Source organism: Arachis ipaensis, chromosome B10, assembly GCF_059453495.1.
Source record: "Arachis ipaensis isolate K30076 ecotype BB chromosome B10, ASM5945349v1, whole genome shotgun sequence".
NCBI lineage: Eukaryota > Viridiplantae > Streptophyta > Magnoliopsida > Fabales > Fabaceae > Arachis > Arachis ipaensis.
In genome coordinates, this window is record NC_142435.1 from 129,840,158 (window position 1) to 129,852,890 (window position 12,733).

Consider the following 12,733-nt stretch of genomic DNA (forward strand, 5'->3'; position numbering starts at 1 on the left):
ACGGAATCAAAAACAGCAGAAGAAAAATCACACACTGGAGGAGCATCTGTCTGGCGTTCAGCGCCAGAACAGAGCATGGTTCTGGCGCTGAACGCCCAAAATGGGCAGCTTCTGGATGCTAAACGCCAGAATAGGCATGGTTCTGGCGTTCAACGCCAGAAATGGCACACAAATGGGCGTTGAACGCCCAAAATGGCCACCAACCTGGCGCTGAACGCCCAGAGTTGGGTACAAAGGCATTTTTATATGCCTAATGGGTGCAGGGATGTAATTCCTTGAACACCTCAGGATCTGTGGACCCACAGGATCCACTCAGAATCTGTGGACCCCACAGGATCCCCACCTACCTCCACTCACTTCTTCTCACCACTCTCTTTCACACAACCCCATAAACACTCTTCCCTAAAAACCTCTCACCAATCACCTCAATCTCTCTTCCCCACTAAACCTTCACCACTCACATCCACCCACTCTTCCCAATAAACCTACCTCATAAACTCTACCTACCTTCAAAATTCAAAACCAATTTCCCACCCAAACCCACCCATATGGCCGAACCTTAACCCCCCCTCCATTCCCTATATAAAGACCTCCATTCTTCACCAAATTCACACAACACAACCCCTCTATACCCTTCTTGGCCGAACCACATCACCCTCTCCCTCTCCTCCATTTCTTCTTCTTCTTCATCTATTCTTTTGTTTATTGCTCGAGGGCGAGCAATATTCTAAGTTTGGTGTGGTAAAAGCATAGCTTTTTTTGTTTTTCCATTACCATTGATGGCACCCAAGACCGGAGAATCCTCTAGAAGAGGGAAAGGGAAGACAAAAGCTTCCACATCCGAGTCATGGGAGATGGAAAGGTTCATCTCCAAAGCCCATCAAGACCACTTCTATGATGTTGTGGCCAAGAAGAAGGTGATCCCTGAGGTCCCTTTTAAACTCAAAAGAAATGAGTATCCGGAGATCCGACATGAAATTCAAAGAAGAGGTTGGGAAGTTCTAACAAATCCCATCCAACAAGTCGGCATCCTAATGGTTCAAGAGTTCTATGCCAATGCATGGATCACCAAGAACCATGATCAAAGTAAGAACCCGGATCCAAAGAACTATGTTACAATGGTTTGGGGGAAATACTTAGATTTTAGTCCGGAGAATGTGAGGTTGGCGTTCAACTTGCCATACATGGAAGAGAACGCACGCCCCTACACAAGGAGAGTCAACTTTGATCAAAGGTTGGACCAAGTCCTTATGGACATATGTGTAGAAGGAGCTCAATGGAAGATTGACTCCAAAGGCAAGCCGGTTCAACTAAGAAGATTGGACCTCAAGCCTATAGCTTGAGGATGGTTGGAGTTTATTCAATGCTCAATCATTCCCACTAGCAACCGGTCTGAAGTTACTATAGACCGGGCCATCATGATCCATAGCATCATGATTGGAGAAGAGGTGGAAGTTCATGAGATTATACCTCAAGAACTCTACAAGGTGGCTGACAAGTCCTCCACCATGGCAAGGTTAGCCTTTCCTCACCTCATTTTCCACCTATGCAATTCAGCTGGAATTGACATAGAGGGAGATATCCTCATTAAAGAGGACAAGCCCATCACTAAGAAAAAGATGGAGCCAGCAAGAGAGCCCAATCATGGAGCTCAAGAGGCGCAAGAAGCTCATTTCCATGAGATCCCGGAGATGCCTCAAATGCACTTTCCTCCACAAAATTATTGGGAGCAAATCAACACCTCCCTAGGAGAATTGAGTTCCAATATGGGACAACTAAGGGTGGAACATCAAGAGCACTCCATCATGCTTCATGAAATAAGAGAAGATCAAAAAGCAATGAGGAAGGAGCAACAAAGACAAGGAAGAGACATAGAAGAGCTCAAGGACATCATTGGTTCCTCAAGAAGGAAACGCCACCATCACTAAGGTGGATTCATTCCTTGTTCTTGCTTTCTCTGTTTTTAGTTTTCTGTATTATGTGCTTATCTATGTTTGTGCCTTCATTACATGATCATTAGTAGTTAGTAACTTTGTCTTAAAGATATGAATGTCCTATGAATCCATCACCTCTCTTAAATGAAAAATGTTTTAATTCAAAAGAACAAGAAGTACATGAGTTTCGAATTTATCCTTGAACTTAGTTTAATTATATTGATGTGGTGACAATGCTTCTTGTTTTCTGAATGTATGCTTGAACAGTGCATATGTCTTTTGAAGTTGTTGTTTAAGAATGTTAAATATGTTGGCTCTTGAAAGAATGATGACTAGGAGACATGTTATTTGATAATCTGAAAAATCATAAAAATGATTCTTGAAGCAAGAAAAAGCAGCAAAGAACAAAGCTTGCAGAAAAAAAAAGAAGAAAAAAGAAAAAAATAGGCGAAAAAAAAAAGAAAAAGAAAAAGCAAGCAGAAAAAGCCAATAACCCTTAAAACCAAAAGGCAAGGGCAAATAAAAAGGATCCCAAGGCTTTGAGCATCAGTGGATAGGAGGGCCTAAAGGAATAAAATCCTGGTCTAAGCGGCTAAACCAAGCTGTCCCTAACCATGTGCTTGTGGCGTGTAAGTGTCAAGTGAAAACTTGAGACTGAGCGGTTAAAGTCAAGGTCCAAAGCAAAAACAAAGAGTGTGCTTAAGAACCCTGGACACCTCTAATTGGGGACTCTAGCAAAGCTGAGTCACAATCTGAAAAGGTTCACCCAATTATGTGTCTGTGGCATTTATGTATCCGGTGGTAATACTGGAAAACAAAGTGCTTAGGGCCACGGCCAAGACTCATAAAGAAGCTGTGTTCAATAATCATCATACTGAACTAGGAGAGTCAATAACACTATTCGAAATCTGAAGTTCCTATAGATGCCAATCATTTTGAACCTCAATGGATAAAGTGAGATGCCAAAACTATTTAAGAGGCAAAAAGCTATAAGTCCCGCTCATATGATTGGAGCTATGTTTCATTGATAGTTTGGAATTTATAGTATATTCTCTTCTTTTTATCCTATTTGATTTTCAGTTGCTTGGGGACAAGCAACAATTTAAGTTTGGTGTTGTGATGAGCGGATAATTTATACGCTTTTTGACATTGTTTTTAGTATGTTGTTAGTAGGATCTAGTCACTTTTAGGGATGTTTTCATTAGTTTTTATGTTAAATTCACATTTCTGGACTTTACTATGAGTTTGTGTGTTTTTCTGTGATTTCAGGTATTTTCTGGCTGAAATTGAGGGACTTGAGCAGAAATCAGATTCAGAGGTTGAAAAAGGACTGCTGATGCTGTTGGATTCTGACCTCCCTGCATTCAAAGTGGATTTTCTGGAGCTACAGAACTCGAAATGGCGCGCTTCCAATTGCGTTGGAAAGTAGACATCCAGGGCTTTCCAAAAATATATAATAGTCCATACTTTAGCCAAGAATTGACGACGTAAACTGGCGTTCAACGCCAGCCTTCTGCCCAAATCTGGCGTCCAGCGCCAGAAAAGGATCCAAAACCAGAGTTGAACGCCCAAACTGGCACAGAACTTGGCGTTCAACTCCACAAATGGCCTCTGCACGTGCTACATTCAAGCTCAGCCCAAACACACACCAAGTGGGCCCCGGAAGTGGATTTATGCATCAATTACTTACTCATGTAAACCCTAGTGACTAGTTTATTATAAATAGGACCTCTTACTATTGTATTAGGCATCTTTGGATTACCTTATGATCCTTTGATCACGTTTTAGGGGGCTGGCCATCTCGGCCATGCCTGGACCTTCACTTATGTATTTTTAACGGCAGAGTTTCTACACTCCATAGATTAAGGTGTGGAGCTCTGCTGTTCCTCAAAGATTAATGCAAAGTACTACTGTTTTCTATTCAATTCTTCTTATTTCGCTTCTAAGATATCCATTCGCACCCAAGAACGTGATGAAGGTGATGATTATGTGTGACGCTCGTCATCCTTCTCCCTTATGAACACGTGCCTGACAAACACTTCCGTTCTACATGAAATAAGCTAGAATGAATATCTCTTAGATCTCCCAACCAGAATCTTCGTGGCGTAAGCTAGAATGATGGCGGCATTCAAGAGAATTTGGAAGGTCTAAACCTTGTCTGTGGTATTCCGAGTAGGATTCAATGATTGAATGACTGTGACGAGCTCCTAACTCGCGATTGCAGGGCGTTAGTGACAGACGCAAAAGGATAGTAAATCCTATTCCAGCATGATCGAGAACCGACAGATGAATAGCCGTGCCGTGACAGGGTGCGTGAGCATATTATTCACTGAGAGGATAAGATGAAGCCATTGGCAAGGGTGATGCCTCCAGACGATTAGCCGTGCCGTGACAGGGCATTGGATCATTTTCCCGAGAGATGACCGAAAGTAGCCATTGACAGTGGTGATGTATCACATAAAGCCAGCCATGGAAAGGAGTGAGACCGATTGGATGAAGATAGCAGGAAAGCAGAGGTTCAGAGGAACGAAAAGCATCTCCATTCGCTTATCTGAAATTCCTACCAATGATTTACATAAGTATCCCTATCCCTATTCTATTATTTATCATTCGAAAACATCATTGTCAATTTATATCTGCCTGACTGAGATTTACAAGGTGACCATAGCTTGCTTCATACCAACAATCTCCGTGGGATTCGACCCTTACTCACGTAAGGTATTACTTGGACGACCCAGTGCACTTGCTGGTTAGTTGTATCGAAGTTGTGACAAATTATGAATGTGTAATCACGATTACGCGTACCAAGTTGCTCACGTGCCAGGAATAGTTTGAGCCTGGACATCACAATTTCGTGCACCACTCAGCCACAACCAACTCATATGCACTTTTCAAATATTTATATATACTAGAAACTGCAATTTTAAAATAAAATTCTTACCTTTTTTTTATATAATTAGTAGGAATTGGACTCAACGACAAGGTGAAACAGTGCCAGTGGGTGTTAGGCAGAACGGATTGCGGGCAAGAAGAGGTTAGCTCAGACTTCGACGGCAACGGCTCTGGCAGACGGAAAGCCACGAAGAATAACCATTAAACAGAGGGCAGAGCAAAGCAACACAAAGCAAGAGCAGCAGTAATTGCAGGTTCTTACCAGGTAAAACGGTGCTAGCACCAGTCTCTCTCTTTTCACGACGAGCTCCAGCAATGACGGCAGCGGCTCCAGAAGCTTCAACAGGGCACAGCAGAGGTAGCAATGGAGTTATACAGCGACAAAACCTAGCCTCCATCCTTTCTTAATCATCGAGCGCGCTTTCTTCTCCGTCTCGGGCTTGATGGCGGTGACAGTTTTGCGGCGGCGCGACGTAGTGAGGGCGACGGCGATGGCACCGACAGTAGCGGCGGCGTGACGCTCCTCGTGGTGATGACGGTGACGCAACTCCACGGGACGGCGATGCCTCCTCCTTGCGCGGCTGTCGGCGACGCATGGCACAGTGGCGACACGAAACAAGGCAGAACGCGGTGGCGAGCTGGACAGCGGCGACTTTTTCTCCGTCTTCCTTTGCCGATGATGCTATCCCCTCCTCACCGTTCTCCCTCTCTTCTCCCTTTCCCCTTTTCTTTCTTTCTTGTTCTCGTTTCCCTTCTTTCTTTCTTTTTTTCTTTCTTCAAGCTTCCCCTGTTTTCCCCTTTCTATTCTTTCCCTTTCTTTTTTTCTTTTCTTTCGTTGGGTATGGGGTGGTTAAGTTAGGGTTAATTCTTTTGGGAGTGTAAAATTATTAATAAAATAATAATTTAAAACTAAATTAAATATAAAGTAAATATCTTTGAAATACCATTTAATTACCAACTTGAAATTTATTTTCGAATAAATACTAATTCAATGAAAATTGGTGATAATTAGATTAATTCTTCTTTATTTATGAAATAAGGTTAAGAATCTATATATTAAAATTAAGGCATATAAAATACTCATTATTTTTCAATTATAAGAACTCTAAATAATAAATGAGTTTACTAAAATTTTATATAAAAATATCTAAAATGTAGTCTTAAATAAATATAATACATCATAATAATTTATTAATAACTTTGAAAAATTTAGGGGTCTTACAAAATATCTGCCATATTGTTGTGTTTTCTAGGTATATGTGATATGTCAAAATGTTTAAAATGTTGTATATGATTCTTTACTTCATTTAAATATTTCTCTAAGAAGGGGTCTCTTACTTGAAAATTACCAGTTACCTGTTGAACAACAAAGAGAGAGTCACAATGAACTTTGATGTTTTGAATGTTTGGCTCTTTTGCCAATCGAATTCCGGCGAGTAAAGCTTCATACTCGGATTGGTTGTTGCTTGCTTGAAACAAGAACCTTATAGATTGTTCGACATAAATACCAGTATTATCTTTAAAGAGGATTCCTGCTCCGTAACCCCTTCATTGGTAGCTCCGTCGATATATTGTTCCCACACTGGCAGGACTTCTTCTATTGTTGTAAATTCAGTGACAAAATCAGCCAATATTTGAGCCTTCAACGACTCTCTTAATTGATAGAAGATGTCGAATTCTGATAATTCGACTGACCATTTGATTAGTCGTCCTTCCAGGTCTGGTCATGATAATATCTGTCAGAGTGGTTGACTTGTCCGAACTATGATTTGGTGGTTCTGAAAATAATGTTGTAAGTGCCTGGCTGTGATTATTAAAGCGAACACTAGCTTTTCTATGGTTGGGTATCTTGTCTTTTCATTTTGTAGCACCTTGCTTATGAAGTAAACTGAACATTGTTTGTTACCTATTTCTGTGACAAGTACAGAGCTAACTACATGAGTTGAAACTGAAAGGTATAAGTAGAGAGATTTACCATGTTGTGGTTTTCGAAGAATTGGTAGTGAACTAATGAGATTATTAAAGTTGTTGAATGCTTGTTCACACTCGTCGGTCCAAGTGAATTTTTTGGCTTTTCTAAGGGTGTTAAAGAAGTGATAAAATCGTGCTGCAGCTACAGGCAAAAACCTTGATAGAGTAGCAAGTCGACCAGTGAGTTGTTGTACTTCCTTTGGTATTTTGGATGATTGAATTCGTATGATGGCTTGGCATTTGTTGGTGTTTGCCTTAATTCCCCTGTGTGTCAGCAGAAAACCGAAGGATTTTGTCACCAAGTACTCCGAATGCACATTTTCCTGAATTTAACCGCATGTTGTATTTCCGCAGTTAGTGAAAGACTTCATGGAGGTCGGCTAGATAGGTGGTGCAGAATTTATAACCCACAAACTAACCGGCAAGTGCACCGAGTCGTACCAAGTAATACCTCAGGTAAGTGAGGATCAATCCCACAAAGATTGATGGACTAAGCAACAATGATTGCGTGATTTACTTAGTTAGACAAATAGAAAAGAGTGTTGAGAGTTCAAATGCATCAAACAGTAATTCAGATAATCAGAAAACAAGCAGTAAATTGAAGTGAAATATATATGGAGCAAACAGTTAAGGCTTCAGAGATATCTATCTTCCGGATTGACTTTTCTTACTAACTATTTTAATCAGGCAAGATTCAATTCATGGCAAACTATATGTGACTAAACCCTAATTCTTTAGACCTTTTTAGTCTCCTTTAACCTTTATCAACCGCCAATTCCTTGGTCACTTAATTCCAATTAGAGGGTGAAGTTCAATTCTAGTTTATATGCCACAGAAACCCTAATTACCCAAATATAAGAGGATTATATGTCACGTATCTCGTTAAGACTAGATAATTAGAAATTTAGGAGAAATTATTTTCAAGCTGTTGTTCAAGTAAAGAGCTTTTCCAAGTTATACAAGAACTCAATTAGAACCAAGGTTATACTTCCGTTCCACCCATATTCAAAAGATAAAGAAAGAAAACAATTCTTGAAATGGAAATCAGTACATGAATTAAAATAGAAAAATAATAGTATTAATCCATACAATAGACAGAGCTCCTAACCTTAACAGTGGAGGTTTAGTTGCTCATGGTTCAGAGAGTAAACAATGATTCTGAAAAACTGTAAATTGCGGAATGAGGTACGCAGACAAGAGATATCAATCCTAATTAATGTAAATTATATTTCCTAAAACTAAATAATATCTTTTCCTATTTTAAAAATAAAATAAAGTTTAATCAAAACTTAATAAATAATCCGTGCAAGCCTTGTACAGCGTGGGGACCACTTGGTTTAGAGTAGGTGGCACCAAACTTGGAGAATCCAAGTTTGGTTTCAACACACCCGAATGCAATTCTTCAAGTCTCCTTAGCTGGTGCCATACTTGAGGTATCTCAAGTTTGGCTTCATCAAGTCCGTAAGCACTCCTTCAAAGTTTTCCTTGCTGGCGCCAAACTTGAGATATCTCAAGTTTGGCTTCAGCAAGCTAGTACACTTTCCTTAGAGAATGAGTTTGTGGCGCCAAACTTGAGGTATCTCAAGTTTCGCTTCACTGAGGCCAAAAGCAATGGGGCTTGTGTAGTGCTCCTGGCGCCAAACTTGGAGAATTCCAAGTTTGGCGCTGTTGAGGCTGAGTGTGCTGGAGAAGAAGTGTGCACTATTATACATCATTGTAAATCTCTGGACGTTAGCTTTCTAATGCCACTAGAATCATGTCAATTGGACTTCTGTAGCTAAAGTTATTCCTATTGGAGTGCAGGGAGGTCAGAGTTGACAGCATCATTCACTTTCTTCTCTTTTTCTACAGAAACTCCATCAAATCTATCTGAATATTACCTGAAATAAATAGGATTGCAAACAGCTCAAAGTAGCATTCATAGTAGCTAGAGGATGTTTAATTCTTGATTAAACTCAATAATTTGAATACAAATTCACTAGGAAAAGATAGGAAAGATGCTCACGCATCACAACACCAAACTTGAATTGTTGCTTGCGGTCAAGAAACCAAAACTAATACATGATTAAGATGTGAATTTGCATGAGAAGTGAGAGTTCAATTAGGCTCATGTCTCTTCTTGAAATGGGGTTTATCTGTTTCAACACTTAATAGTTTTGGCATCTCACTCTCCTTTGAATAAGAGGAATGTCATTGTCATTCGAAGTTAGAATCTGGATAATATTATGAATTCTCTAATCCTTTATACTTCAGTTTAATCCTTGAATACAAAAAATTTCCTTTAATTCTCTTTTCTTTGGTGCTTTGAACCTTGAGCCTAGCCGTGACTTTAAATGTTTCATCTCAAGCTTCACTTGACACAAAAACACCACAAGTACTTAACTGGAAAACTTTCTTGAAGTTCTGATTTTTCTTTCAGTTACTCCCAGACAGTGGTGCTCAAAGCCTTTGGCATACTCTGTTAACTGTATTTGATCTCGACTCTTAGTGTTCTGTCTCAAGGGTTACTTGACACATCTACATCCCAAGTATATGACTAGGAAAACAACTCTTTGAGCTTTTAATCATGTCTGACCTCCCTAGTCATTGATGCTCAGAGTCTTGGACCTTGTTTTTTATATTTTTTTTCTTTTCTTTTGCTGTTTCTTTTGCTTCAAGGATTAAGCTTTCACTAACTTCAAAGAATTCATAATATTTCTCTAAATTCATGTTCCTTATACATCAACATCCCTTGACTCAAACTCAAATATGCACTGTTCATGTCATGCATTCAGAATCACAAAGAATACCACCACATTTAAGTAATTAAGACTACTCTTTGTTATAAACTCTATTTCTCATGCAATACATATTTTTCTTTTGAATTCAAGCTCAGTAAGCAATACATGAGACATTTTTTTAAACTAAAATCAAATGACAGAATGAAACTAAATCTAAGAACTGAAAGTACTAAAAATCATGCAGGAAATCTAAACAACAGAAAACAGAAGACAACAAAATAAGAACGGAAGGGGAAATAGAATGAGAGAAACTCAACCACCTCAGTTATGCTAGTGGCCATCTCGTTCCTCCGACTGTGCTCCTCCATGAAGAACATTCATCTCCCCATGGTGCCACTGATGATAAGCTAAATAGAGAGCATATTCTAAAACACCAAACTTAAAAGTTTTCTTGTCCCCAAGCAAAGAAAAACTCCAAGGTGTCAAAAATTCCTTTTAATTGCTCCTGTTTCTGTTCTAATCACTCTGCATGACCAAAACACATGTAAAACATGAAAAATTCTAAAAAAAATTGAGAAAAAGTAATTTAAAACCAGAACTAAAATAACTATAATGCTAAAATCAAAAGAACTATAAAATTAAAACCAAAGTAACTGCAGAACCAAGGATATTAGTAGTTGGGTTGCCTCCCAACAAGCGCTTCTTTACTGTCACTAGCTTGACGGTCAGCTCCTCTAGGGAGGAGGATCATAGGGGTTTAACTCTTCACCCCTCACTGTGAACTTCTTTCCTGTGCTCCCATTGATCAACTCTATATGCTCAAGAGACAGGATCTTGTTCACTGTATGAGGCAGGATTGGACATGCAGTGAATACCACCTTCATTCCTGGGGAGAAGTCTTCAATGGGAATCTTTTTGTTTCTCCATCCCTTGGGTACTTTCTTCTTTTTGGGAACCTCCTCCTTGGTAGATGATGCATTCCTGACACCAAACTTAGGGTTGATGTCAGCAGAAATTTTATTGATTGTCAACAAAGAAGGTTTGAGCTGCAGATTCTGTTGTGCATCATCAGGGGGTTCTTGAAGGTTTGGATTGATAAGCTCAGTCTGCATGCACCTTTCCTTTTCACCTGCTGAATGCATATATTTGAAGACATGAAAGATCAGTTGCTCATTATGCACTCTAAGCACTAATTCACCCACTTCTACATCAATTAGAGCTCTTCCAGTGGCTAGGAAATGTCTTCCTAGAATTATAGAGGCATTCTCATCCTCTCCCGTGTCAAGAATCATAAAATCTGCTGGGAGGAAGAACTTACCCATTTTGACCAAGATATTCTCCACTAATCCATATGCAGGCTTTATAGATTTGTCTGCCATCTGTAATGCTATCCTTGTGGGTTGTGCCTCTTGGATTTGCAACTTCTTTATCACATACAAGGGCATTAAATTGATGCTTGCTCCTAGATCACATAATGTTTTCTCAAAGGTTGTGCTTCCAATGGTGCATGAAATTTGAAAGCTCCCTGGATCTGGCATCTTCTTTGGCAAGTTATTCTGAATTATGGCACTACATTCCTTAGTCAGGACCACTGTCTCATCTCCCTTTAAAGGCTTCTTCTTTGACAACAACTCCTTCATCATGAATTTAACATAAAGAGGAATTTGCTCCAAAACCTCCGCAAAAGGAAGATTGATTTGTAACTTTCTGAAAACTTTCAAGAACTTTGAAAACTGCTTGTCATTGGTCTACTTTAGAAGTCTCTGAGGATATGGCATCTTAGTTTTGTACTTAGGAGCTTTAGGCAATGTAGGATGAGTGTCAAGAGAGACTAGGAAGGGGTTATCTGAACGCCTAGGAGGGGTGTGTACTACTGTGTCTTCAGTCTGCTCTGGAGCTTCTTTTTTCAACTGGCTGCTCAGTAACTTGTGCTTCCGTACTTGTCACTTGTCTACTTATCAAGATGATAACCTTGCATTACTCTATTGGATTCACCACTGTATCACCAGGAAATGTACTTAGAGGCCTCTTAGGTATTTGCTTACTCAACTGGCCTACTTGCACCTCCAAGTTTCTGAGGGAAGCTCTAGTTTTCTGCATAAAACGATTCAGTACTGCTTCCATATCAGTGTTCTTCTGGGGTTGAGAATTTGCCTGTTGAGGTGGTTGTTGATGATGAGACTGAAACTGGCAGTTATTATGATTATTCTGCTGAAAACTGCCCTGAGAATTATTGTTAAAATTCTGTGATCACTGAGGTTGCTCTCTCCACCTAAAATTTGGGTGATTTCTCCACCCCTGATTATAGGTCTTAGAGTATGAATCATTATTGGGGTTTCTAGGAGCATTCCCCATGTAATTGACCTGTTCAGAAGAAGATTGAACATAATCATAATTCTCACCATGCATAGAGCTACTAGTCATGTCATAAGGGGCCTCTTGAGGTGCGTTCTGAATGTTGACAGTTAAAATCTACATCCTACTCAATTGTTGAGTAATTAAATTCATCTGCTGAGACAAAATTTTGTTCTGAGCAAGAAGAGCATCAAAAGCTTCTGCTTCCATAATGCTTTTCTTCTGAGGAGTCCCAGAATTCACAGGATTCCTGTTCGATGAGTATAAGTATTGGTTGTTAGTAACCAACTCAATGAGCTCAGTAGTCTCCTCCAATGTCTTCTTCATGTGCAATGAACCACCTGCAGAATTATCTAAACACATCTTGGACATTTCACATAAGCCCTCATAAAAGATATACAGCTGAGTCCATTTAGAAAACATGTCCGGAGGGCATTGCCTGGTCAGTAGCTTGAATCTCTCCCAGGTTTCATAAAGGGTCTCACCATCCTTCTGTCTGAAGGTCTGAACCTCCACCCTCAGCTTGGTCAGCTTTTGTAGGAGAAAAATTTAGTCAGAAATCCAGTGACCACCTTGTCCCAAGTATCCAGACTCTCCTTGGATTGAGAATCTAACCACAGCTTTGCTCTATTCCTCACAGCAAATGGGAAGAGCATGAGTTTGTATACCTTAGAATTCACTCCATTGGTCTTCACAGTATTACAAATTTGCAGGAAATTAGAAATAAATTGATTTGGGTCTTCATGAGGAAGTCCATGATTTGGGTCTTCAGTCAAAGTTGTTTGTAGCTATGGGAGACACCACAACGTTTTTTCCATAAAGATATACATTAGGAGTAGTGTATGACCCAAGCACTCTTCT

General features: G+C 39.8%; 1 non-coding gene across 1 annotated transcript; it reads left to right on the plus strand.

The window, feature by feature from the left end:
* The first annotated feature begins 12,289 nt into the window (after positions 1-12,289).
* On the plus strand, positions 12,290-12,397 carry LOC148581706 (small nucleolar RNA R71). Its single transcript, XR_015896743.1, has one exon. It is a non-coding gene; the product is annotated as a small nucleolar RNA R71 (small nucleolar RNA).
* Positions 12,398-12,733: the final 336 nt, after the last annotated feature.